Below are 25327 nucleotides of genomic sequence, written 5' to 3' on the forward strand. Positions count from 1 at the left end.
CACATTAGATATAGATTTTGGTCCTAGGTCGGTTGTCTATTGCAAGAGAGAATCGACAATCTTCTACAAATGAAGGACAATTGAGGAATAAGATTTGGTAGATCATTTACATTGAATAATATTACAAAGGAATCAAAACTCCTAGAACATCCTTTTATCATAGCCCTTGTTCTTGTTTCTATGCTTTTAATTCTATATTTTACTTTCTATAGTTGCACTTAGTTGTTATAAATCAATTGATTTGTTGTTTAGTTAATTCGAGTTGAGATATCTTTAGTGGTTATATCTAGTCTCTGTGGATACGATATCTTTCTTTATTACTAACGACGTATCCGTACACTTGCGAATCGTTAATAAGTTTTTGGCGTCATTGCCGGGGACTGCGCTATAACATTAGAGATTATCAATTGAGTTAGACTAAACATAACTTTTCTTTTTGTTAGCATTGTTGTAATTAATCTTTAGAATTCTTTTTTCATCATTTGCATTTCTTTCTAGTTCTTAACAATTAATTTTGTTACAATTCTAATTCTAATTCTAACTTTGGATTCTTGATTTCTAGCATTCTAATCTAGTTTTTCTCTGTTTTTCTTTTGATCTAACTTTTCTCTTTCTTTCTTCTTTTCTTTTGAACAAAAATATCTTGCAATCTTGTTCTTGTGTATGTGAAGATCTAACTTTGCTAGAGAACTTCTTCCTCTAGACCCCGAAATAGACAGAAAATTTCATAGAAGACGAACTTCACAAAGACATCAAGAAGAACAAGAACAGTCTAGCATGGCAAATAGACCATTAAAGGATTATGCAACACCTTATGCTAGAGGGTTTCGATCTAGCATTTCAAGACCTTCTGTTAAAGCAAATAATTTTGAGATCAAACCAGTTATTATTTCTATGGTGCAGCAGAATCAGTTTGGTGGAGGACCGCATGAGGACCCAAATCAACACTTGGAGGTCTTCTATGAGATATGCGGTACAATAAAAATGAATGGTGTTCCTTCTGAAGTAGTACGATTATTATTATTTGGATTTTTTTTAAGAGACAGAGCTAAGCAATGGTTAAACTCTTTAGCTCCAAATAGCATCACTACATGGGAATAGTGCGAGCAATAATTTTTGGACAAATTCTATCCACCTAGTAAAACTGTTAATTAGAGACCTAGAGCCAATCATAAGATGATTGTTGTATGGACTCATTGCATCATATTCCTATGTATATATAAAGGCATTTGTTTATGGTTATTATACTTACTTGTATTGGTGCCAAATAACTAAGTATAATAGCGTCCTTGATTAGAAGGTTCTTACCTATATCAATCGATTAGTTGAATCGATAGTGAGATGATATATGGAACACTACTCTTAATCATTCCTAGTCAAGTATTAACATTCAAGGACAATGTTAATGCGACGAGACTAGCATGTAGGTCAACTCGATGACTTGATCTCACAAGTCATGGATATAGAGATATCAAGTTGACACATGGGTATGTATTGAAGAATGTGTACTAAATGACCCGCCATGAGAAAGTATCATGGATCGTTATATGAGTGTCATATACTTTCTCATGTGGCTATTAGTATGACTATTAGTCCTTGGGCCTGAAGTCACCATGGTTCCCTACATAATGAGTTGCATACTTTGGCTTCGTCAAACGTCACCCGTAACTGGGTGGACTATAAAGGCGATTACTGGGTATGTAAAAAATTATACGGAGGGATGTGAGTGATGTAGATGGGATCTATTCCTCCTATATAACGGGAGTGACATCGTTATTCTTGATAGAGTGAGACCACTAAGTGCATGGCCATGGCCAAGTGAGTCAATATGAGATATTGAGCTCATTTGATTAGAGTGAGTCTACTTGGAGTTCAAGATTTAGATTGATTAGAGGATGACACGGTCTATGCCTCATATTAATCAATCTAGATGTCTAGGATAGAAGGACATTTTCACATATTGTGAAGAGTCACAATTAGTAGTCACAAGGTGATGTTGGATCTCAACATTCTTGTAACTTGGGTAGTAATGATGTGTTGCTAGATACCGCTCATTACTTATGCTTCTAATGGGTTTAGGAGCATTGCCAATGTTACAAGAACCTATAGGGTCACACACAAAGGGCAATTAGATGGAGATTAGGTTCATTTGATGAACCAAGAGGATTAGGTTCATATGATGAACCAAAATGGATTAAGAGTAATCCAAAGTAAACTAATTGAGTTGGACTCAATTTGGTTCATGTGTTAAATGAGTCTAATTTGGACTTAGACTCATTGAGCCAATTTAATTCAATGAAAAGAGATTCATTTAATTAAAATTGACTTGAACCAATGGTTAGATTTGATCAACCATGGGAGAGAAGTGGTCAAGTTTGACTTGACTTGAGAGGAAGATGAAAGGTCAAGTTTGACATGACCATTGCCACCTCATTTTTGAGTTGGCATTAAGTGGACTAATGATGATGTGCCACATCATCAAAGCTAGCACATGTGTGTGCCACCTCATTAGGGAGATCAAGAGCCTTGACTCTTGATATCCCATGGAGGTTTAAAAGCTTTGTGAAGTGGTCGCCCACTTAACTCTTGTGTGAGTTTCATTTTGGTTTTGTAACCTCCTTCTTCTTCCTCCTCTCATCTTCTTCTCCCTCTCCTCCACCTTGGCCGAACCTTCAAAGGCGCTAGCACACCTTTTTTTTGATTTTTCTCCACCTAATCGTTCGTGTGGATACGTATAGAGGAGTGCCCACTTGAACACTCTCGAGATCCGACAAACTTGGATGAGTGGGATAAGCGAAGGGCTTCGCATCAAGGGTAATCTCTCTACCATGTAGATCTAGAGTAGATCTAGGTTTAGAAAACATGTTACACGAAAAATTTTTTTTTTATAACTTCGCACGGATCCGGTGGTATGGGATTTCGAGGTTTCCGCAACGCAAAAAGCGGTTTTTGCAGCTCGAAAATCCCAACAAAAACGGCTCATATGAGGAATCTTATTGCAAATTTGAAACAAGCAGACTCAGAATCTTTATTTGAAGCTTGGGATAGATATAATAATATGCTCAAACAATGCCCACATCATGGCTTAAAGAAGTGGTTAGTGTTGCACACATTCTATAATGACATTAATTATCATACTAAGGTGTCCTTAGATTCAACTGTTGGAGGGGCACTCATGAATAAAAGCCTAGATGAAGTTGAGGAAATAATTGAAAGTGTAGCACAAAATCATCATCAATGGGCAAATGAGAGAAGTGATGGCTATTCTTGTGTAAACCAAACAAAAGCAACAAGAAAGTTTGATGTTGATGCAGTTACTTTAATGGCTGCAAAACTGGACGCTCTTACAAAGAGATTAGAAAGTATGAGAGTTAATTCAAATACGGTCAATGTCATTTTATCTACTTGTGAAGTATGTGGGAGTACTGATCACTCTAGTGACTCATGTCCTTTGGGAGCTATCTCTACACAAATCAATCAATTGGAACAATATGATGCAATCATGGGTCTTAATCAGAGACAGAACAACCCGTACTCAAATACATACAGCCCCGGGTGGAAAAGTCATCCTACTTTTTCTTATAGAAATAATCAAGAGCAAGGACCATCTATGGGGGCAAGACCTAATTTTCAGTCTGGGCAGCAAAACTAACAACAACAACAATCTTTTCAGGGTTTTCCTATGTCTAAAATTGAAAAGATATTTGAAGAAATTATCTCAAATCAGAATGAAATGAAGCAAGATATTTTGAAGCTTCCTCAGAGAATGGATAATTCTGAAAAATATCAAAAGATTCAGGATAGTCAAATTGCCCAGTAAGCTTCTTCATCTTCCAGAGCACCAGGTCAACTTCCTGAAAAACCTGATGTTAATCCTATAGAGCACTGCAATCGAATTGAACTTAGGAGTGGACGAACCTTGGGAGATCCCCAAGTGACTGCTCAAAAAGGGATGAACTCTGAAGAAGAGTTCTCTCCTTCAACACAAGAACATATTCAGGTTCGAGAAGAAGAGGAGAGTACCGCTAAGGTTGAAAAGACTCTTTCACTTTGCTCATAAAGTCAAGTAGTCCCTTTTCCTCAAAGACTTATTAAACTTAAGAAGGATGAAGATTTTGGCAAATTCTTAGAGAAAGTCAAAGAGATATGTGTTGAAGTTCCTCTCATTGATGCAATCTTACAAATGCCCAAGTTTGCCAAATTCTTGAAGGACATCATGTCAAATAAGAGAAGAAGATGAGACATAGAGACCGTAGCACTTACGGAGGAATGTAGTGCTCTTTTTGAAAGGAATATTTCCCCAAAGCTAAAGGATCCAGGAAGCTTTTATATTCCTTGTAACATAGGAACTGAATTTATTGAGAAAACTTTTTGTGATTTAGGGGAAAGTGTTAGCCTCCTTCCTTATTCTATTTGTAATAAATTAGGTCTCAAAAAACTTTAAACTTACTACTATGGCACTGCAACTAGCTGACTATTCCTGCAGGTATCCCATGGGTATCATTGAAGACGTGCCAGTAGAGGTAGGTGGGAGTATAATTCCCATGGATTTTGTAATACTTGACATGGAAGAGGATCCAAAAATTCCTATCATGTTGGGTAGACCATTCCATGCTACAGCTGGGGCTATTATTGACGTTAAAAATCATAAACTTTCTTTGGTAATTGGTAAGGAAAGGTTGGAATATGATTTATCTAATACCTCAAACCATGTAAATTCTCTTTTAAATGTTTGTAGCAGGGCAAACATTTACAAACTTGAGGAATGGAATTTCCATCCTCATGGGAGGCCACCAAATGAGGAGTACACTTTGGTGGAAGATGTTGGGAGAAGGCCTCCCAACAAAAATGAGAAATGCATCTGCCCTCCACGGGCAAGAAAAAGAGAGGAATGATCATATTGGTCGAGCTAAAGACCCTAAACAAGCGCTTCTTGGGAGACAACCCAAGGGTTCTTTTAGTGTTTTTAGTTCAGTTTTCATTCTTCATTAATACTTGTAAATTTGTTTTTGCCTTGTTTTCAGGTTGAAATTATGCTTCCATGACTTGGCCATGACTTCTTCATGGGTATGGAAGTGTTGGAGAAGCAAGGAAAGAGTGATATTACCTTTTGGTAGTAAAACAGAGCTTGGCCGTGTGTCATACACGGCTAGGTATATCCTGCAGAAAAGGGGATGCTAGGGCCGTGTCTACAAGACACGGACGTGTGAGGTCTCCCGAGAAGAGAGATTGCTCGGTAGTGCACCGATATGACCCATGTGGTAATTCCAGAGGAGGAAAGAGTCTCGGTCGTGTCATCTGACACGGTCGTGCAAGATAAATCGAGAAGAAGAAGAAAAAGGTCGTGTCCCATACATGGCCCTGCGAGCTGGACCGAGGAGAAGATGGTTGAGGCCATGCATATTTGCACGGCCGTGTGAACCAACCTGACGAAGAGAGGGCTAGGGCTATGTAAATCTACACGGCCCATGTAGTGTGACTTCCCTGGGTCGTGCCTATTATACACGGCGATACCTAGGCAGTGTCGGCCGCACACCCCCACTTTCTCAAACACACTCTTCTCTTCCAAATTCCCTTTTTCATCAACCTTTCTCCTAAACCTTCTCAGATCTAGATCTCAAACTCTTTCTTCTCCACAAACTTCATCAAGATCTAGACTTTTCTCTTCTCCTATATCCAAGATCTCCAACTCCTTAGCCCAAGATCTTGTTTCCAAGATCTATTTCTTTAAGATCTGACTTCTCCAACCAAAAATAGCACCTTTCCCCACTTAATCTTGACAACATGTCCAATATTTTGAAGAGACTTCACAAGGGAGCAGTGGATCAAGCGGAGGGAAGGAGCGAACAAGGGAAAAAGGGAAACAACCAACAAAAGGAAAAGGAAAGAGGATAGCACGTGATGAAGGTAATGACAATGAATTTTATATCATTTTTAGAAATTCAGATCATAAATCTAGATTTGAGATTCTTGTCAATAGAAAGATTGCGTGCACATGTTATATGGACCCAACCATTTTGGATATGCTAGGGATTAGAGATGATATAGATTGAATGATTGAGTTCCTAGATTGGAATGACATTTTGTACACACATCTACCTACTTATCCTCGCATTATTTTGGAGTTCTTAAGTTCATTAGATGTTCACTTTGCCAATGAGGATGACTATGTTGGCAAGATCACTTTTAGGCTTATGAATCAAGAGTTTCAGTGGGCATTTAGTGACTTTAACACTTGTTTTGGATTGTCTATCGGTAGCTCTCGCAGGTTTGATTCTATGTTTAATTGAAATCAATTTTGGAGTTCAATCACTGGATTAGAACAACCTTATGAGCCCTCTAGAGCTAAAGCTTATCACATGCAAAACCCCATCTTTAGATACTTACATCGTGTTATGAGTAAAACTATTTTTTGTAAAGGGGAAAGTGATGGAGTCATCAAGAAAGTAGAGCTTTACGCTTTGTGGGCTATGTTACATAAAGTTGATTTCGATTCCGATTTTCATTTTTTTGCAAACCTTAGTGAGAGCTGGGAGGGCATCATCGGGATTAATTGTTTTTGGAGGTTTGATTACTCAAAAGTCTATTAATTTGGAGCTTGATTTAGATGGGTTGGAAGTCATCCATGGCAATGACATGATAGATATTGATGCATGTCTTGCTATGAAAATAATTTGTCGGGATGAGAATGGTTTTGCATTTCCTAGGATGAATGGTTGTCCTTTACCTCTTCCTTGTCCTGAATGAACTTCTATTCGCAACCCTGCTAATTGGGTAATTACTAATTGTTCGCTCTCCGCAAGTGTACGGAAATGTCGCAAGTAATATAAAAGATTATCGTATCCACAGGGACTGTTGATTAAGCACTAGTTGACTTCACACGACGAATTATCTAGACAATCGAAATGTGGTCTACAAATGTTAAGATAAGAAATAGAAGAGAAAAGAAAGAGAATAAGAGGTAGAGAATGAGCGTAGTGAATAGAGGGGAATAGATAGTAGGACTTCAGTTTCTTTGTGATGTTGTTCAATGTAAATGATCTACCAAATCTTATTTTTCAATTGTCCACTATTTGTAGAAGGTTACGGGTCTCTCTTGCAATAGAGAACCGACCTAGGACTGAAATTTATACCAAATACTATCAATTAGATATGAGCCTATGTTGTCCTTACACGGGCATGTTCCTGTCACGAAGATCCCTCGAAAAATCAACATAGAAATCATTACCTCTCAACCCAAAAGATATAAAGATTAATGCATAAATCTATTCTACCCTCTTGAATTATCCTATTTCCCCCCTAAAGCTCATCCCTCAAACGTCCTTACACGGGCTTGCACCTTACGCTTGCTTCCCTCGGAAAATCGAGTGAGAGATAATCTCTACAAGATCCATAAGACATTCAAACAATCAATCAAGAATGTGAATTAGGTCCAAATCACAACAACACATCCAAGATTTAATTGATACAAATAGGGAAAAATCATAGAAATAGGGAATTGGCAAATCTACAAGAGTTTGCATACAATCACATTACATCAAACAAGAACAATGCATCAACAAGTCATTGAATAGAATCATGGCAAAAATCTACATAGTTTTATATCATTCATCACATCACAAATACTCCCTACATCCTAGATCTAGAGATCTACTCCATTGCAAAGGAAGAACAGCCCCAAAACATATAGAAAGGCATACTTACAACCCTAGATTTGAGAGGAAGGGGAAGAAGAGATGCTTGCCGATGATTTCGATGTCTTGGGGATGCCTCCTAGCTCCGGAGATGGAGAGATCGCCAAGGGATGGAGGAGAATGGAGCTCTAGGATTTCCACCTAAGGGGAGAACCCTTCCCCCAAGGAGAGGGACGAAGTCCCAGATCCAAAATCTCCCAAGATGAGTCAAAGAATGGGGGGTCTTGACCCTTTTATACCTCCTCCAAGCTGCCCAGGAAAACCAGGAAAACCAGGAAAACAGGAGTCCAGTAAACCAGGTTTTTCACCCACTAAAACAGGTTTTCTCGTGATTCACCCTGAACCAAAGTTGTATCCCTTGAAATTATCTTCAATCTGATACTTGGATCGAGCCATGTCTCCAACCGATCCGAACGTTATGGTGGTTCAAAGTTTGGTCTGCAGTCTAGGCAGAGGTCCAGTTGAACTAGGCACGGCTGTGCCATTTAGCATGGGTAGACAAGTCTTCCTCTCTATTGGACCTGAATAAAAGTTGTATATCTTGAGGTCTTCTACGTTTTGGTATAAAGATCATCCAAAAACTCCAACCGAGTGCAAAGTTATGGCTGTTTTAAGAACGGTCTGCAGTCTGCCCAGAATTCAACACAGCTCTGTTTTGGCGTGGCATGGCTCGTGTTCTTTGTCACACGGACATGTGAGATCCACACGGCCTCACACAGCTTCATCTCTGGTTGAGTCACACGGCCGTGTGGCTCACACGGCCGTGGCCCTTTTCTCCTCTACTGAGGCCACACGGCCGTGTGGATTCACACGGCCGTGGCCTTTCTCTCCTCTGGAAACTTGGCATGGCCGTGTATTGCTTGGCCACGGGAAGCTTAGCACGACCGTGTGGGACACACTACTGTGACCTTCTTTACATCTGGTGCTGGAGCACGGCCGTGCCATTTGGCACGGCCAAGGCATGATATGGCCACACGGCCGTGTGGCATACACGGCCCAAGCGTGAATTCTTCCGGAGTTGCTCCCGTGTGCGTTTTAGCTCCATTTTCACTCCAAATAGCGTCCTGTCAATAAAAAATAAGCAAAGAGCAGATCTCCGAACAAAATATAATGGAAGTATGACATTACAATGAAATAGGGTATAATAAATATAGATTATGCCAATAAAATCAAGTAGATGTGCGTCAAAGTATGCATAAAAGTGTATATAATCTACGCACATCACACCCCCAGACTTAAACCTTTGCTTGTCCTCAAGCAAAACCCACAATCTAGATTCATGTGGTTAAATAGTGCATCATAATCTCTAGCAAATCAATCTAATCCTATCAAATGATTTCATTGGTGAGCAAGATACAAAAATAGTTTGAGTATGACCTAAGTAGTAGTCCTCCATGCTCAGTTCGAAAGTGGCCTAAATTTATCAAGTTTCAATCCCTAAGTCTAGTTAAGTCGTCATAAAATTATGTTCCTTATACTTCCGGCGATAGACACTTACCTGCCACACGCAAGGTTCGTTCCCCTCAAAAATGCTATGCATTGTCTACACAAGGTCTCAAAGGAATACTCAGTATCAAGTGAAACATAGTATTCATTTCCCCAGTAACCTAACTCGGTCTCAAAGGGGTGAATTACTAGTTTCCACTCACGACAACTGTTTTTTATCCCTTATTTTTTTCCCTCTTTTTTTATATGTTTGCAAAGTATCAAACTTGAACAAACTTTCATCATTTTTTTCCTTGGGATTGATTTTTCCAAATGAGCTTACATGATCTGAGTTTATCCAGTAACCAAAATATAGTTGAGAGGTCACCATAAAAACACAAGTACTAGTCCAATTCTATGAATCATGACTATTTTAGAGTTATCAACCATAAAAAATAGGCATAGTGTATAAAGGTCCTAAAACAAGGTCAATACCTAAACTCTTATAGTAAAAACATTGCTCACTTCATGCTATCAAAGATAGAAAAAGATAGATCACTAAATATACTAGCACCATAAGTAACCAATAAACCACATAAATTCTAGAATAAACATGCTAGTATTTTGGATTAAGGACAAACAATCATGTTATGATGTTAGATGGAACTAACAAAAACAAAAAAGTTATTATGCAAAACTAAACAAAACCAAATGCATCTAATGCATCCCCCCCAGACTTAAACTTTTCATTGTCCCAATAAAAACTAGAAATGATATATGGAGGAGGTTTTATGGAGTTTAGAGAAGTTAACCAAGTGATGAGCTCCAAATAGTTTACATCCACGTTCTTGAAAATACTCCTCTAGCCAATGCTCACATTCCTCCACAATTTTGAAATCTATAAAACAATAATAGACAAGAAAACTTAAGTAGAGGGTATGAGTTATTATGAAGAAAGAAATGAAAACAAGAAAGAACTAAAGACATTAATGAAAGTAAGGAAAATGAACTTGGGTTGCCTCCCAAGAAGCGCTTGTTTAAGGTCATTAGCTCAACCACCTCATTAGATTCATCTAAATCTCGCTCTTAGAGGGGTAAGATATTTTAGAACCTTCTTACCAAGGGTTCTCAGTTTTTCAACAAATAAGCTCTCCTTCAAAGGTTCAACACTATCTTTACCATGTGAACCCTGTGCAACATATGTCCTACCACCATCATGCTCAAAAAAGAATTGATTAGTAACAATAAAAAAATGAATTGAAATTTTCCTTTTACCAATCACTAATGTAAGAAAATCATTGAGCATGGTTTGACATTTAGAAAAGGAAGGTTGTGGCTCAAGTGGTGGTCTTTCTAAAAGAGGTGATTCTTGAGACTTAGCTTCTATTGCACAAGTCCCTACACTCTCAACATCAACTAGTTCATGTCCTACATCATCCAAAGTGACTAAAGGTTGTGTGACTAAGGGGAGTGATTCTTGGGTCATCCCTACACATCCCTCCACAACATGACTATAAATTGGTTCAGATGTAGGAAGGGAAGACTCTTCTAGATCTTTGATATTAGGAGGTAATGGAATTAAAATGGTGCACTCCTTTATCAAAATCTTAGATTCATGATCCTCAAGCTCATCACAACATTTTCTTATCATAGACTCGAGATTAGCTGATATTCTATTATTTGTTGAGTCTATACTATCAAGTGTAGCATGCATTTTCTTGATGTCCTTATGTGTTTCAGCTTGAATAGCTAGGATCTCCTCTCATCCTTTCAATATTCTATCCATAAATGATGAAAATTGGGGGTCATTCAAGTCAAAGTCATATGTGTGTGAATTTGATGAAGTCATTTCATCTAATTTTCTATCAAGTTCATCAATTGTTGCTCCCAAATTGAATAACTTGTAACAACTCTCAATTGAATGGCCTATTTCATTGCAAGCTTTACAAAAATTTTGCTCTAACCTAGGATAAAAGTTAGAGAAAACACCCCTTCTTTCAACATGCATTCTATATGGACGCTCAAGCAATATTGGACAATTATCATATATATGACCAGTTGCACAACAAAATTCACAGAAAAGAGTACTAGAGTTCACAACAAACATTTGGTCAAACTTTTGAAATAGAGCTTTCAATCTAGTTATTAGTTTAAACATGTCCATCTAAATGATTATAGTCAAAGCAAGATAGACATATAGAAGTAACAAAAAAAATAAAATGCAGAATTTAAATTGCAGAAAAAAAATGCATAATGAAAACAAGTAAGAGAATGCAAAAAGAAAAAGAAAAATGTCTAGAGTAACTCATATGCTAATCAACTAATGTTAATCGGAAACAGTCCCCGGCAACGGCACCAAAAACTTATTCGCTCTCCGCAAGTGTACGAAAATGTAGCAAGTAATATAAAAGATTATCGTATCCACAGGGACTGTTGATTAAGCACTAGTTGACTTCACACGACGGATTATCTAGACAATCGAAAAGTGGTCTACAAATGTTAGGATAAGAAATAGAAGAGAAAAGAAAGAGAGTAAAGAGGGAGAGAATGAGCGTAGTGAATGGAGGGGAATAGATACTAGGACTTCGGATTCTTTGTGATGTTGTTCAATGTAAATGATCTACCAAATCTTATTTCTCAATTGTCCATCATTTGTAGAAGGTTGCCGGTTCTCTCTTGAAATAGAGAACCGACCTAGAACTGAAATCTATACCAAATGCGATCAATTAGATATGAGCCTATGTTGTCCTTACACGGGCATGTTCCTGTCACGAAGATCCCTCAAAAAATCAACATAGAAATCATTACCTCTCAACCCATAAGATATAAAGATTAATGCATAAATCTATCCTACCCTCTTGAATTATCCTATTTCCCCCCTAAAGCTCATCCCTCAAACGTCCTTACACGGGCTTGCACCTTACGCGTGCTTCCCTCGAAAAATCGAGTGAGAGATAATCTCTACAAGATCCATAAGACATTCAAACAATCAATCAAGAATGTGAATTAGGTCCAAATCACAACAACACATCCAAGATTTAATTGATACAAATAGGGAAAAATCATAGAAATAGGGAATTGGCAAATCTGCAAGAGTTTGCATACAATCACATTACATCAAACAAGAACAATGCATCAACAAGTCATTGAATAGAATCATGGCAAAAATATACATAGTTTTACATCATTCATCACATCACAAATACTCCCTACATCCTAGATCTAGAGATCTACTCCATTACAAAGGCAGACCAGCCCCAAAACATATAGAAAAGCATACTTACAACCCTAGATTTGAGAGGAAGGGGAAGAAGAGATGCTTGCCGATGATTCCGATGTCTTGGGGATGCCTCCTAGCTCCGGAGATGGATAGATCGCCAAGGGATGGAGGAGAATGGAGCTCTAGGGTTTCCCCCTAAGGGGAGAACCCTTCCCCCAAGGAGAGGGACGAAGCCCCAGATCCAAAATCTCCCAAGATGAGTCAAAGAATGGGGGGTCTTGACCCTTTTATACCTCCTCCAAGCTGCCTAGGAAAACTAGGAAAATAGGGGTCCGGTAAACTGGGTTTTTCACCTACTAAACCAGGTTTTCTCATTATTCACCCTGAACCAAAGTTGTATCCCTTGATATTATCTTCAATCTGATACTTGGATCGAGCCCTAGCTCCAACCGAGTCGAAAGTTATGGCGGTTCGAAGTTTGATCTGGAGTCTGGGCGAAGGTCCAGTTGAACCAGGCACGTTCGTGCCATCTAGCATGGGCAGACAAGTCTCCCTCTCTGTTGGACCTGAAGCAAAGTTGTAGATCTTGAAGTCTGCTACGTTTTGGTATAAAGATAATCCAAAAACTCCAATTGAACGCAAAGTTATGGCCATTTTATGAACGGTCTACAGTCTACACAGAATTCAGCACAGCTCTGTTTTGGCGTGGCACGGCTCGTGTTCTTCATCACACGGTCGTGTGAGATCCACACAGCCTCACACGGCTTCATCTCTGGTTGAGTGACACGGCCGTGTGGCTCACACGGCCGTGGCCCTTTTCTCCTCTACCGAGGACACACGACCGTGTGGATTCACACGGTCGTGGCCTTTCTCTCCTCTGGAAACTTGGCATGGCCGTGCCATTTGGCAAGGGCGTGTGTTGCTTGGCCACGGGAAGCTTAGCACGGCCGTGTGGGACACACGGCCGTGACCTTCTTTACATTTGGTGCTGGAGCACAGTCGTGCCATTTGGCACGACCAAGGCATGATATGGCCACACGGCCGTGTGGCATACATGGCCCAAGCATGAATTCTTCCGGAGTTGCTCCCGTGTGCGTTTTAGCTCCTTTTTTGCTCCAAATAGCATCCTGTCAATAAAAACAAGCAAGGAGCAGATCCCCGAACAAAATATAATGGACGTATGACATTACAATGAAATAGGGTGTAATAAACATAGATTATGTCAATGAAATATAAGTATATGTGCGTCAAAGTATGCATAAAAGTGTATATAATCTACGCACATCACTAATTTAGACCCCAAGAATGCCCCTTCTATATCTAGAGATATAGAGCCACACTTTGAACCCTCGCCATCTAGACACCTGCAGCCCTCCGGACATTCGGAGCCCGCCATGCATTCTTTTGGCAATGGTACGAGTCCCTCCAGATTTAATTTTTTAGATTTTCGTGCATCTCTGAACTCACTTCATGAGAAGCAAAATGGCCAACGGACAATGTGGAGATTCGTTTCTCTTTATCTGATGACTAGTTTAGAGAAGTACAAAATCACTTTCAGTTTATGATGAACTTTCAAGGTAAAATGGCTGAATTTGTTCAGGACTTTGATATTGATCAAGCTAGAATGAGGGATTTTATGCAGAGCATGAGTATTACTAGTCAACAAGTAGATGCTCTTTATGAATATCATAGATTCCCGAGTGAAACCCCTGGTTTTCCTATTGGGGAACAACGTAGACCTCCTTTCCCTCGTCCACCTCCTCCACCATATTAATTTCATCGGGACAATGAAAAGTTTAAGTCGGGGGCTTGAAAACCTAAAAATTTGTGCATTCTCTGTTTTGTTTTGTAGTTTATTTTGTTTTGTTTTGCTTTGATTGCTTGTTTTCGACTTTCATTTGATTGTCTTTTGGAAAACCTTATGGCATACATCTTGAGAACATCAAACTTCACTTATATGCTTTCTTGTCTTTTAGTAAAAATGTTAGCACGTTTATTATCTTGATTCATGATGTTGTAAATGATCCTAGTAGTATGCTTAGTGTATTTCTTTTCTCTATCTTGGGTAGCATGAAATAAGCTAAGTATTATATGGAGATAAGTTTGAAATTTGGCTTGACCTTAAGGATCTTACCTTCACTATACTTGAGGTTGGATAGTTGATATCATTGAAATAGTCATGGTTCATCTTGTTTGTTTAGTACTTGGTTTCCATGGTGATTTCTCAAACTTCATTTTGGTTACTGAATGATGCTCAAATCATGTAAGCTCATTTGGAAAAATCAAAATATCCCAACATTTGTGCTAAAAGTACATTTGTAAATAAGTTTTGCACAATGCAAGTACTTATATATATAAAAAAAAAAATGAATAAGGGATATAAAAAAATAGTTGTCGTGAGTGGAATCTAGTAAATCACCCCTTTGAGACCGAGTTAGGTTATTGGGGAAATGACTGCTTAGCTTCTCTTGAGATTGAGCACGCCTTTGAGACCTTAGGTTGATTGAGAAATATGAACCAAGTGTGTAGCAGGTAAGTGCCTATCACCGGAAACATTAGGAACTCATCTAGATGACGACTTGACTAGAACATAAATTGAAACTTGAAAAGTTTGGATCACTTTTTGCACTGTGCACAAGAGACTTATGCTTGAGCCATACTTGACTTGTTTCCATGATCATGCTTGTTAATGAAACTTTTTGATAGAGTTAGTAAAGTATATTAGGGATTATGAATGCATTGTAGAGCATATGAATTAACATTGCGGCATTTTTGCTTAAGGACAAGCAAAAGTTTAAGTCTGGGGGTGTGATGTGCGTAGATTGTATACACTTGTTTAGCATGTTTTGACGCACATTCACATATTTTGTGCATGCTTTATCTGTGCATTTTCGTACTTCCAGCATTGCTTTTAGCATATTTACTCTTTTTGTTCGAAGATCTGTTTTTGTGCAGTTTCTGTACGCAGGAGTCATATTTAGAGAAGAATTTATGATCGAGGCTAAATCTGCGAGTTAACGAAAGGAGGAAGACACCGTCTTGGAGTGCCACACGGCCATGTCTGGGAGAGTGACCTAGGTTGTGTGGTGATCCTCACCCATGCAGCATTGGCAGAGTAGGGCAATGTCCAGGTCGTGTGGTGATGATCACCCGTGTAGCCTCTGTAGAAAAGGAAGAGGCCACGGTCGTGTGTGCATCACACGGTTGTGCCAACTTTGAAACATTCCAGAGCCAAAGCAGTACACGGTCGTGTACATCTACACGACCATGCAATTTTTCCAGAAGCCAAACTAGCCTGGTCGTATCCCAAACACGGTCGTGCATGCGTTCCAGAGCTGGAGGTAGCACAGGCCGTGTAGATCTACATGGTCGTGCAAGGAGGGCAGTGGCAGAGAATGTCACGGCTGTGTGAGAGGGGCAGCAAAGAGAATGACCTAGGTCGTGTCTCACACACGGCCTAGTCTCCCGGTCGTGTGGTGCCCAAAAGTTCTGCTCTATATAAGGGTTTCTTTCACCATTTGAAAGGGGAGTTCTCCCTCTTGCGAGAGGACGAGATTTGGGTGATTCCTCACCTTCTTGGAGGGATTTTTCGACGATCCAAGGGCAGATCTTCAACGAATCAACTCCGGGAACGAGGATTGGATCCGAAAATCGTTCTTCATCGTAGATAAGCTTTTCTTCCCTTTCTCTTCTTGGATTTTGGGATCAAGATGCTTGTAATCTTCTTGTCTTTGGGTTTCTTTTCCTATTCTATGGATTAGATCTCTTTGTTCTAGGATTAGATCTCTTTGTTCTAGGATGGAGGGAGTATTTGTAATGTGATTTGATGTAAACTCTTATGGATTTGCCAATTTCCTATTTCTATGATGTTGTCTTGTTTGTATCTATTTGATCTTGTGTGGATTGATGTGATTGGACTTAATTTCCATACTTGATTGAATGTTTGAGTGTCTTGTGGATCTTGTAGAGGTAATCCCTCATTCGATTATCCGAGGGACGTACGTGATAGACAATCCCGTGTAAGGACAATTGAGGGATAAATCTTGAAGGGAAAATAAGGACATTCAAGGGGATAGGATAGATTGTATACATTACTCTTTTATATCTTGATATGGTTCATAAGTAATGAATTTCTATGTTGATTATCCGAGGGATGCGCGTGACAGACAAGCCCGTGTAAGGACATCATAGGAATCATTCCTAATTGATCACATTAGATATAGATTTTGGTCCTAGGCCGGTTGTCTATTGCAAGAGAGAATCGGCAATCTTCTACAAATGAAGAACAATTGAGGAATAAGATTTGGTAGATCATTTACATTGAATAATATTACAAAGAAACCAAAACTCCTAGAACATCCTTTTATCATAGCCCTTATTCTTGTTTCTATGCTTTTACTTCTATGTACTTTCTATAGTTGCACTTATTTGTTATAAATCAATTGATTTGTTGTTTAGCTAATTCGTGTTGAGATATCTTTAGTGGTTATATCCAATCCCTGTGGATACGATATCTTTCTTTATTACCGACGACGTATCCGTACACTTGCGGATCATTAACAAGGATCCATTTCTTTTTATTTTTTAAAAATTAAACATTTCGCAATGAATATTTGGATTCGTTGCCAATTAGCCTTAAAAATAAATTCCACCTAATATATTGAGATTTGTGATTTTTGAAACAAGAATTAGATTTTTCAGACTCATTCATGTTAAAAAAATATGGACCTTATATATTATGTGGAATTAATGTTTGATGTCATTTATGTCATTAGGAGATCGATACTAAAACATAAGAACATGTTACATGTCATTTTGAAATCTCTACATCTGTAGCATTTTGGACACATTTCTTTTTAAGAAAATAAAATAAAATTCTGGGATGAATCCTTGTATTCATCACCAATTGGCAACAAATCCATGAATTAATGTCATTTTATTCCTAAATGCATCCTATGTATTCGTCCTAAAATTTTAATTTTTAAAAAAATAAAATAAATATGTCCTAAATGCTACAGATGGCCCTAGAGATCTCAGAATGATATAAAATCAATTCCTTTGTATTCATATCGATCTCTTGATAAAATTAGTGGCCTCAAACATGAATTTCATCCAATATATTGATATTAGTGATTGTTTAATATCAAAATGACTTTAACATTTTCAAACTTTAACTTTTTTTATTAAGTCATTGGATTTATAAAGTCAATCTAATTAATTTAACTATTAAAAAATATATCAGGTGAAAATTATTATTTAAGGCCATTTATGTCATCAGGAGATCGATATAAACACATTGGAATCAAGAATCACTTTCGTATCATTCCAAGTTCTCTAAGTCCATCTGTCGTATTTAGGATGCATTTCTTTTTATTTTTAAAAAACTAAACATTTTGCAATAAATATGAAGATTCATCCCAAAATTTTATTTTTTGAAAAAAAAAAGTGGATCCTAAATGTGGAAGATGGACCTAGAGAGCTTGGAACGATATGAAACAAATTCTTATGTGTTTGTATTGATTTCCTGATAATATAAATAACCTCAAAAATGAATTTCATCTGATATATTGAGATTAGTGATTTTTGGAACATGAATTAGATTTTTCATACTCATTCATGTTAAAAAAAAATTATGGACTTCAATATATTAGATGTAATTGATGTTTGATGCCATTTATGACATTAAAAGATCGATACGAATACATAAAAATTTATTTCATGTCATTTCAAGATCTCTAGGGGCATTTTCTGCATTTAGGACACATTTCCCTTTTTAAAAAGAAATCAAAATTTTGGGACAAATCCTTGTTTTTGTTACCAATTAGCGACAAATCTAGGAATCCGTTGCTAATTGGTGACGTCCTGCAATTCGTTGCCAATTGGTGATGATATCCCAAAATTTTAATTTTTTAAAAATAAGAAAATGTGGCCTAAATGCGATAGATGACCCTAGAGGTCTTATAATGACATGAAATCAATTCCTATGTATTCGTATTAATCTCCTGATGACATTAATGGCCTTAAACATGAATTCCACTGAATATATTGATATCAATGATTGTTTAATATCAAAACAACTTTAACATTTTCAAACTCTAACTTTTTTCACTAAGTCATTGGATTTATAAAGTCAATCTAATTAATTAAACTATTAAAAAATATATTAGGTGAAAATTGATATTTGAGGCCATTTATATCATTAAGAGATCGATATGAATACATAGGCACTGATTTTATGTCATTCTGAACTCTCTAGATCCATCTGTTACATTTAGGATGCATTTCTTTTTATTTTTAAAAAATTAAACATTTTTCAATGAATCATTAGATTCATCACCAATTGACAACAAATCCCTAGATTCATTGCCAATTGGTGACGAATATTGAGATTCGTCTTGAAATTTTATTTTTTGAAAAATAAAAAAATGGATCCTAAATGTGGAAGATAGACCTAAAGAGCTCAAAATAATATGAAATAAGTTCTTATATTTTTATATTGATCTCCTGATAATATAAATAGCCTCAAAAATAAATTCCATTTAATATATTTAGACTAGTAATTTTTTAAACAAGAATTAGATTTTTCATACTCATTCATGTTAAGAAAATTATGGACCTCAATATAATAGGTGGAATTGATATTTGATGTTATTTATGTCATTAGAAGATCACTACAAATACATGTTGGTGCGGGAAGCATCCGACGATCGACCGTTGTTTTGATAATGGCAAAGGAATTCAAAGTTAAGTTGTTTTGTAATCTAACATACTTAATTGAGTGTTTCAGACAAGTCCTAGCTGCGGTTAGGCAGGGAGAAAACCTTAGGGGTGGTAACCCTAGGTCATAGTGGGTGGTAACCCTATGCGGAAAGTCTTGGTGGGTCGTGAGCTTCAGGCAAAAGTCCTAGGGGGTAACCCTAGGTGGAAAGTCCTGGTGTCGCGAACCAGGTGAAAGACTGGACCAGTCGGGAAGCGGAAGTCCAGCAGAAAGTCCGGAAACTCCGAACGCTGAGCAAAAGTCCAGTCAATCTGGAGGATCGCACTAGCGACAGGTAAATCTCCTGAGTGGAGTAGGTGAGGACGCGTTCCCCGTAGAGGGAACAGTAGGCGTCGGGTCGACCTAGAGTTTCTGGTTGGAAATCCGAAGTCAAACCCGGGCAGTCCGATGACTGTCGACAATTTCATTTATCATATTATTTCTGTGCTAACTTGGTTTTGCAGGATGTGTTTTGTATTTGTGGACTAACATGTTTTGCAGGGCCAAAATTCAGAACTCAACCTCGGATGAACAGTGTCCGAGGCACCTCCATGGGACTTAGAGGCGCCTTGGGTGCTAGCCGAAGTCAGCTGTCCAGAGATTCTGGAGGCACCTCATAAGGGCTTGAAGGCGCCTTGGAGATGGGGTTTAAGGCGCCTTGGACTGGCCTGAAGGCGCCTTGAGGAGGATAAGCGCAGAAGGAGTTTGCGCTGATCCGTGCAGCTGACTCACTGAGTTTGAGGCGCCTTTGAGGGGTTTCAAGGCGCCTTGAGCACTGTTTATAAGGGGACTTTGAACAGCAGCTCCATACAACTTCGCACAAGTAATCTTTCTGCAATCTGCTGCTAACGAGACGTTCCGATAAAGCCTCAACTCGACGCCGACAACCCGGAGCTTCAGATTTAGTCTTTTGTTGTCGGTATAATTATTATTATTACTGCTTTGAATTGTACTTAGTTTGTAATAGTCTTTATGAGATATAGCTTTTGCCCAACGTAAACGCTCAACGAGCGTGGGCCTTCGAGTAGGAGTCGAGATAGGCTCCGAACGAAGTAACTTCTCGTATCTTCTGTGTGTTTGTGCATTTTACTATTTCTGCTGCTTTATTACTCGCGATTTACGAATTCGAAAATAGTGAAAGCCATGAGCGCTATTCACCCCCCCCCTCTAGCGCTTTCGATCCAACAATTGGTATCAGAGCGGGGTCATTTTGAACTGGTGCAACCATCATTCAAAGCAATTTTACGTGGTCGTTTTAATCTTTTCGGAGTCAATTAGAATTAGCTTTGTAGCTACATTCTAATTCTTTTTTAACGAATCGGTTTTGCTCGAGACTGGTACAACACCACTCGAGTTCGCAAGTTCTTAACTTTATTTCTCGCACTGCTAATCCAAGACCTAGTCTTGGGATACTTCTATTTTTTTTTGTTGTTGCATATCGCTAATGGCCCAACAAGAAGGGTTCAGCACCGTTCACCCCCCACTTTTCTCCGGAGAAGACTTAGGATATTGGAAGGGGTGAATGGAAACCTTTCTTAAGACCCAGTTCAACACATGGATGATCATCAAGACCGGACTACAACTGCCATCCGACGAAGACGGCAAGCCAACACCCTATGAAAAATGGGAACCCTCCCTAATCAAGAAGGTGGAAGCTGATGCCAGAGCAACCTGCACCCTCCAGTGCGGACTGACTAAGGAGGAACTCAATAGAGTTGGAACATTCTCCAGCGCAAAAGAGCTTTAGGAGAAGCTGATTGAACTCCATGAGGGCACCTCCGACACTAAGGTAAGCAAGAGAGATCTCTTGTTCAATAAATTATATAATTTAAAATGCAGGAAGACGAGACGGCCAGCCAACTCCACGCTCGTATACAAGACATACTAAACTCCCTCCACACGATCGGGCAAAAGGTCAACAACAGGAACATCATAAGGTATGCACTTAGTGCTTTTTCAAGGAGCACATTGTGGGCATCAATGGTAGATGCCTACAAAGTCTCCAAGGATTTATCTTCTATTAGATTAGATGAATTATTTTTCTAAGTTTGAACTTCATGAGCAGACTAATACACAGCCACCCGAGAAAGGTGTAGCTTTGCTTGCAGGTACCAGTAGAACACGCGAACCAAGATCACGATGAAGAACCGAGCCAGAGTCGGAACCAGAACCAAACTCAGATGACGAAGATGATGAACTAACAAACGAACTCGTGAACTTGGTAAAGAAGCTCTACAAGAAAAAGAAAGGCTTCAACAAGAAAGACCTAAAGAAGGCAGTGCAATCAAAGGAAGGTCAACCGAGCTCGAAGGTCAAGTTTGAGGTGACCTGCTACGGATGCAACTAGAAGGGGCATATCAAGGCCAACTGCCCCAATCAGAAGGATGCTAAGAAGCAAAGAAGGAAGAAGGTACTAAAAGCGACTTGGGAAGAATCCTCAGAAGAAGACGCCGACGATGAGCTCGAACAGACGAGTCTTCTTGCCCTGATGGCCCGAGACCAGATCGATGTGTCCGAGTGCGAGAGCGAGTCAGAAGCAGAATCGGAAAGAAGCCACGGATCCGTATCCGTTTCCGAAGGGCCCGATCCATCTGTATGTATCCCTCGACTTAACAACCTTGTTAATTATTTGTTACGAAAATTAGCTAAGTCTAATCTTAGAATTAAGTCACTTCTAAAGGAAGTAGCTGTCCTTAAAGAAGTGACTAACTCTAAATCTTTGACTGAACCAGTTCAGACTGGAAACTCGACTCAAGTCCGAAAACTTAAGGAAGAGAATTCCAGCCTGAAAACTTAGGTCAAGGATCTGGAAAAAACATTAGAACGGTTCTCTTTGGGTTCCAAGAACCTTGACCTACTTTTTGGAACACAAAGGGTAATTTACAATAGAACTGGACTAGGATTCAAATCAAAAAGGAAATACAAATCATATTTATCACTTATACAAAGAATAAATAGAAAAATAGTCCAAGCATGGGTCCCCAAGTCCAACCTGATCAATCAAGTTGGACTTGGACAATATTGGGTCCGTAAGAATCAAATACATTACCTCGATAAATCATATCGAGGCTATGATCCAGGGGGAGCTAAAAGAAAAATAATAAAAATAAAACTAGATTCAAATTAAATTAAAATTAAAATTAAATTCAAAATAAATCAAAATCCAAAGGAAGGCTCTAGAATAGCTGGCACCTCTGAAATTAATCGACCCGATAAGGGTAAACAAGAGTAGACTACCCGATCGGGTAATTAAGGTTAGATGAAAATTGGCTAGGTTTAACTTGACCCACGGTACTAGTGAAGTATTGGATGATGGTACGTTGGGGAAACTTGGTTATCGCATGTCTAGGAAGATATGGCTTCGACCTTGTGCATTTGGCTAAGTGGAACTGACCGAAATTACCTTTATGGATCCTAACCAGTTAGACCAAGGTTTTGTATTAAGTTCAATGGGTAGGACTATTTGGAAAAACCTCGAAGGCATGGTTACTTTAATGATGTCCTTGTGACTCACCATAGCCTAGAAGTTTATCCAAAAAACGCCTACTTGTTGAACCCAAAGCTAAACCTGAATCTAATACAAAGTTAAACCAAAACCCTAAAATTGAACATAATTCATCTCACAACAATTCCCTGATTGAAAATTTAGATCAGGTGAGATGACTAAGGAATAATAATTCATAATTAAATTCATAATCAAAATAATTCAAAATTAAAATAATTCAAAATTAAATTCATAATTAACATAATTTAAAATTAAATTCATAATTAAATTCATAATTAAATTCAATTCATAATTAAAATTAATTTAAATTCGTAATTAATAATTTTTTTTCTCTAAATTAATTAACTTATATTATTTTCAAAATTAATTAACTTAAATTATTTTCAAAATTAATTAACGTAAATTATTTTTAAAATTAATTAACTTAAATTATTTTCAAAATTAATTAACTTAAATTATTTTTTAAAAATTAATTAACTTAAAGTATTTTCAAAATTAATTAACTTAAAATTATTTTTCAAAAATAAATTAAGTTAAATTATTTTCAAAATTAATTAACTTAAATTATTTTCAAAATTAATTAAATTAAATTATTTTCAAAATTAATTAACTTCAAAATTAATTAACTTAAAATATTTTTCAAAATTAAATTAACTTAAAATACTTTTCAAAATTAATTAACTCAAATTATTATTTTTCAAAACTAAATTAACTTAAAATATTTTTCAAAATTAAATTAACTTAAAATACTTTTCAAAATTAAATTAACTTAAAATACTTTTCAAAATTAGTTAACTTAAAATATTTTAAAAATTAATTAACTTAAATTATTTTCAAAATTAATTAACTTAAATTATTATTTTTCAAAAAATTAATTAACTTAAATTATTTTCAAACTTAATTAACTTAAATTATTTTCAAAATTAATTAACTTAAATTATTTTCAAAATTAATTAACTTAAAATTATTTTTCAAAAATTAATTAACTTAAATTATTTTCAAAATTAATTAACTTAAAGTATTTTCAAAATTAATTAACTTAAAATTATTTTTCAAAAATTAATTAACTTAAATTATTTTTAAAATTACTTAACTTAAATTATTTTCAAAATTATTTAACCTAAATTATTTTTTCAAATTAATTAAACCAAAATTTCAACTTAAAAAAATTAAAATGTCTTAAAGACTAGCTGATTACTAACTTAGATTGGGTGATTAGGATGCTTACCTTATTCAAACTGTCTTTTTATCCATCAAATAGAATCCAATTTAACTACTTTATATGTAGGAATTGGATCAATGGATGTTGGACAGTGGATGCTCCAGACATATGACTGGAGATAGGTTGAAGTTTACTAAGTTCAAACTACGGACCCTAGGGTCGGCTGCATTTGGCAACGACGGTAAACTTAAGGTAATCGGAAAAGGTAATATTGAACTTAACTCCGATTTTATTATTCGAAAAGTTTTATTAGTTGAAAATTTCAATTTTAATTTATTAAGTATAAGTCAATTATGTGATAGTGGTTACTCAGTTAATTTTACCAAATCCAAATATGTAATATAATCCAGAAATTATACTTAAGGGCGCTAGGAAAGATAATATCTACACCATAAATCTACCAACATCCTCAATAAGGTGTTTTCTAACACAACAAGAAGAAACCGAGCTGTGGCACAGAAGATTGAGTCACACTCACACGAGACTCATTTCAAATATGAGTCAAAACGTTCTAGTTAGAAGTTTGCCCAAACTAAAAGTTATTGAAAACTCAATCTGTAATGCTTGTCAACAAGGAAAACAAACCAAGTCTAGCCACAAGTCAACCAATATATAAAGAACTAACTCCTTACTTGAGCTCCTTCACCTAGACCTATTTGATTCACATGGAGCCAAGTCGCTAAATAAGAACCAGTACTGTTTAGTTATAATTGATGACTACTCCAGGTTCACCTGGGTGAAATTTTTAAAAATAAAAGATGAAACGTTTGAAGTATTTAGTAACTTTTGCAAATTAATAGAAAATGAAAAAGATACTAAAATTACAAGAATAAGAAGTGATCATGGGGGGAATTTGGAAATAAGAGGTTTACCCAATTCTGTGAAATAAATGGGTATAAACATGAATACTCCTTCCCTAGGACCCCCCAACAAAATGACCTTATAGAATGTAAAAATCGGACCCTACAAGAAGCCGCTAGAATCATGCTAAATGAATATAATTTAAATCATCAATTTTGGGCTGAAGCAATAAATACGGCAAACTATATTCAAAATCGAATTCTAATTAACAAACGTCGGAATAAAACCCCTTATGAAATATATTATAATAGAATTCCCAACTTAAACTATTTAAAAGTATTTGGATGTAAAGTCCATATCTTAAACACTAAAGATTACTTAGGAAAATTTACACCCAAATCAAACCAACGAATCTTTTTAGGGTACTCTATAACCAGTAGAGCCTATAGAGTCTATAATCAAAATACCAAAAAGATTGAAGAAACAACTAATGTAATATTTGATGAAGAAAATAAACTACCCAATGTAAAGGAAAATGTTGACATTAATCCAAGAATTATAGATGACGATGAAATTTAACCCAACACTAGAAAACCAGAGGAACTAACTCCCAACACAAATTTAAGACCAACAAGGATAGGTACCTCTCACCCACCAGACCAAATCTTGGGTGACCCAAACCTAGGAGTTAGAACTAGATCCT

At 37.1% G+C, this 25327-nt stretch overlaps 1 pseudogene; it reads right to left on the reverse strand.

Annotated features, from left to right (window-relative positions):
* Window positions 1–3015: 3015 nt before the first annotated feature.
* LOC121988132 lies at window positions 3016–3087 on the reverse strand (annotated as a pseudogene).
* Between the last annotated feature and the right edge of the window lie 22240 nt (window positions 3088–25327).

Source organism: Zingiber officinale, chromosome 5B, assembly GCF_018446385.1.
Source record: "Zingiber officinale cultivar Zhangliang chromosome 5B, Zo_v1.1, whole genome shotgun sequence".
Classification (NCBI taxonomy): Eukaryota; Viridiplantae; Streptophyta; class Magnoliopsida; order Zingiberales; family Zingiberaceae; genus Zingiber; species Zingiber officinale.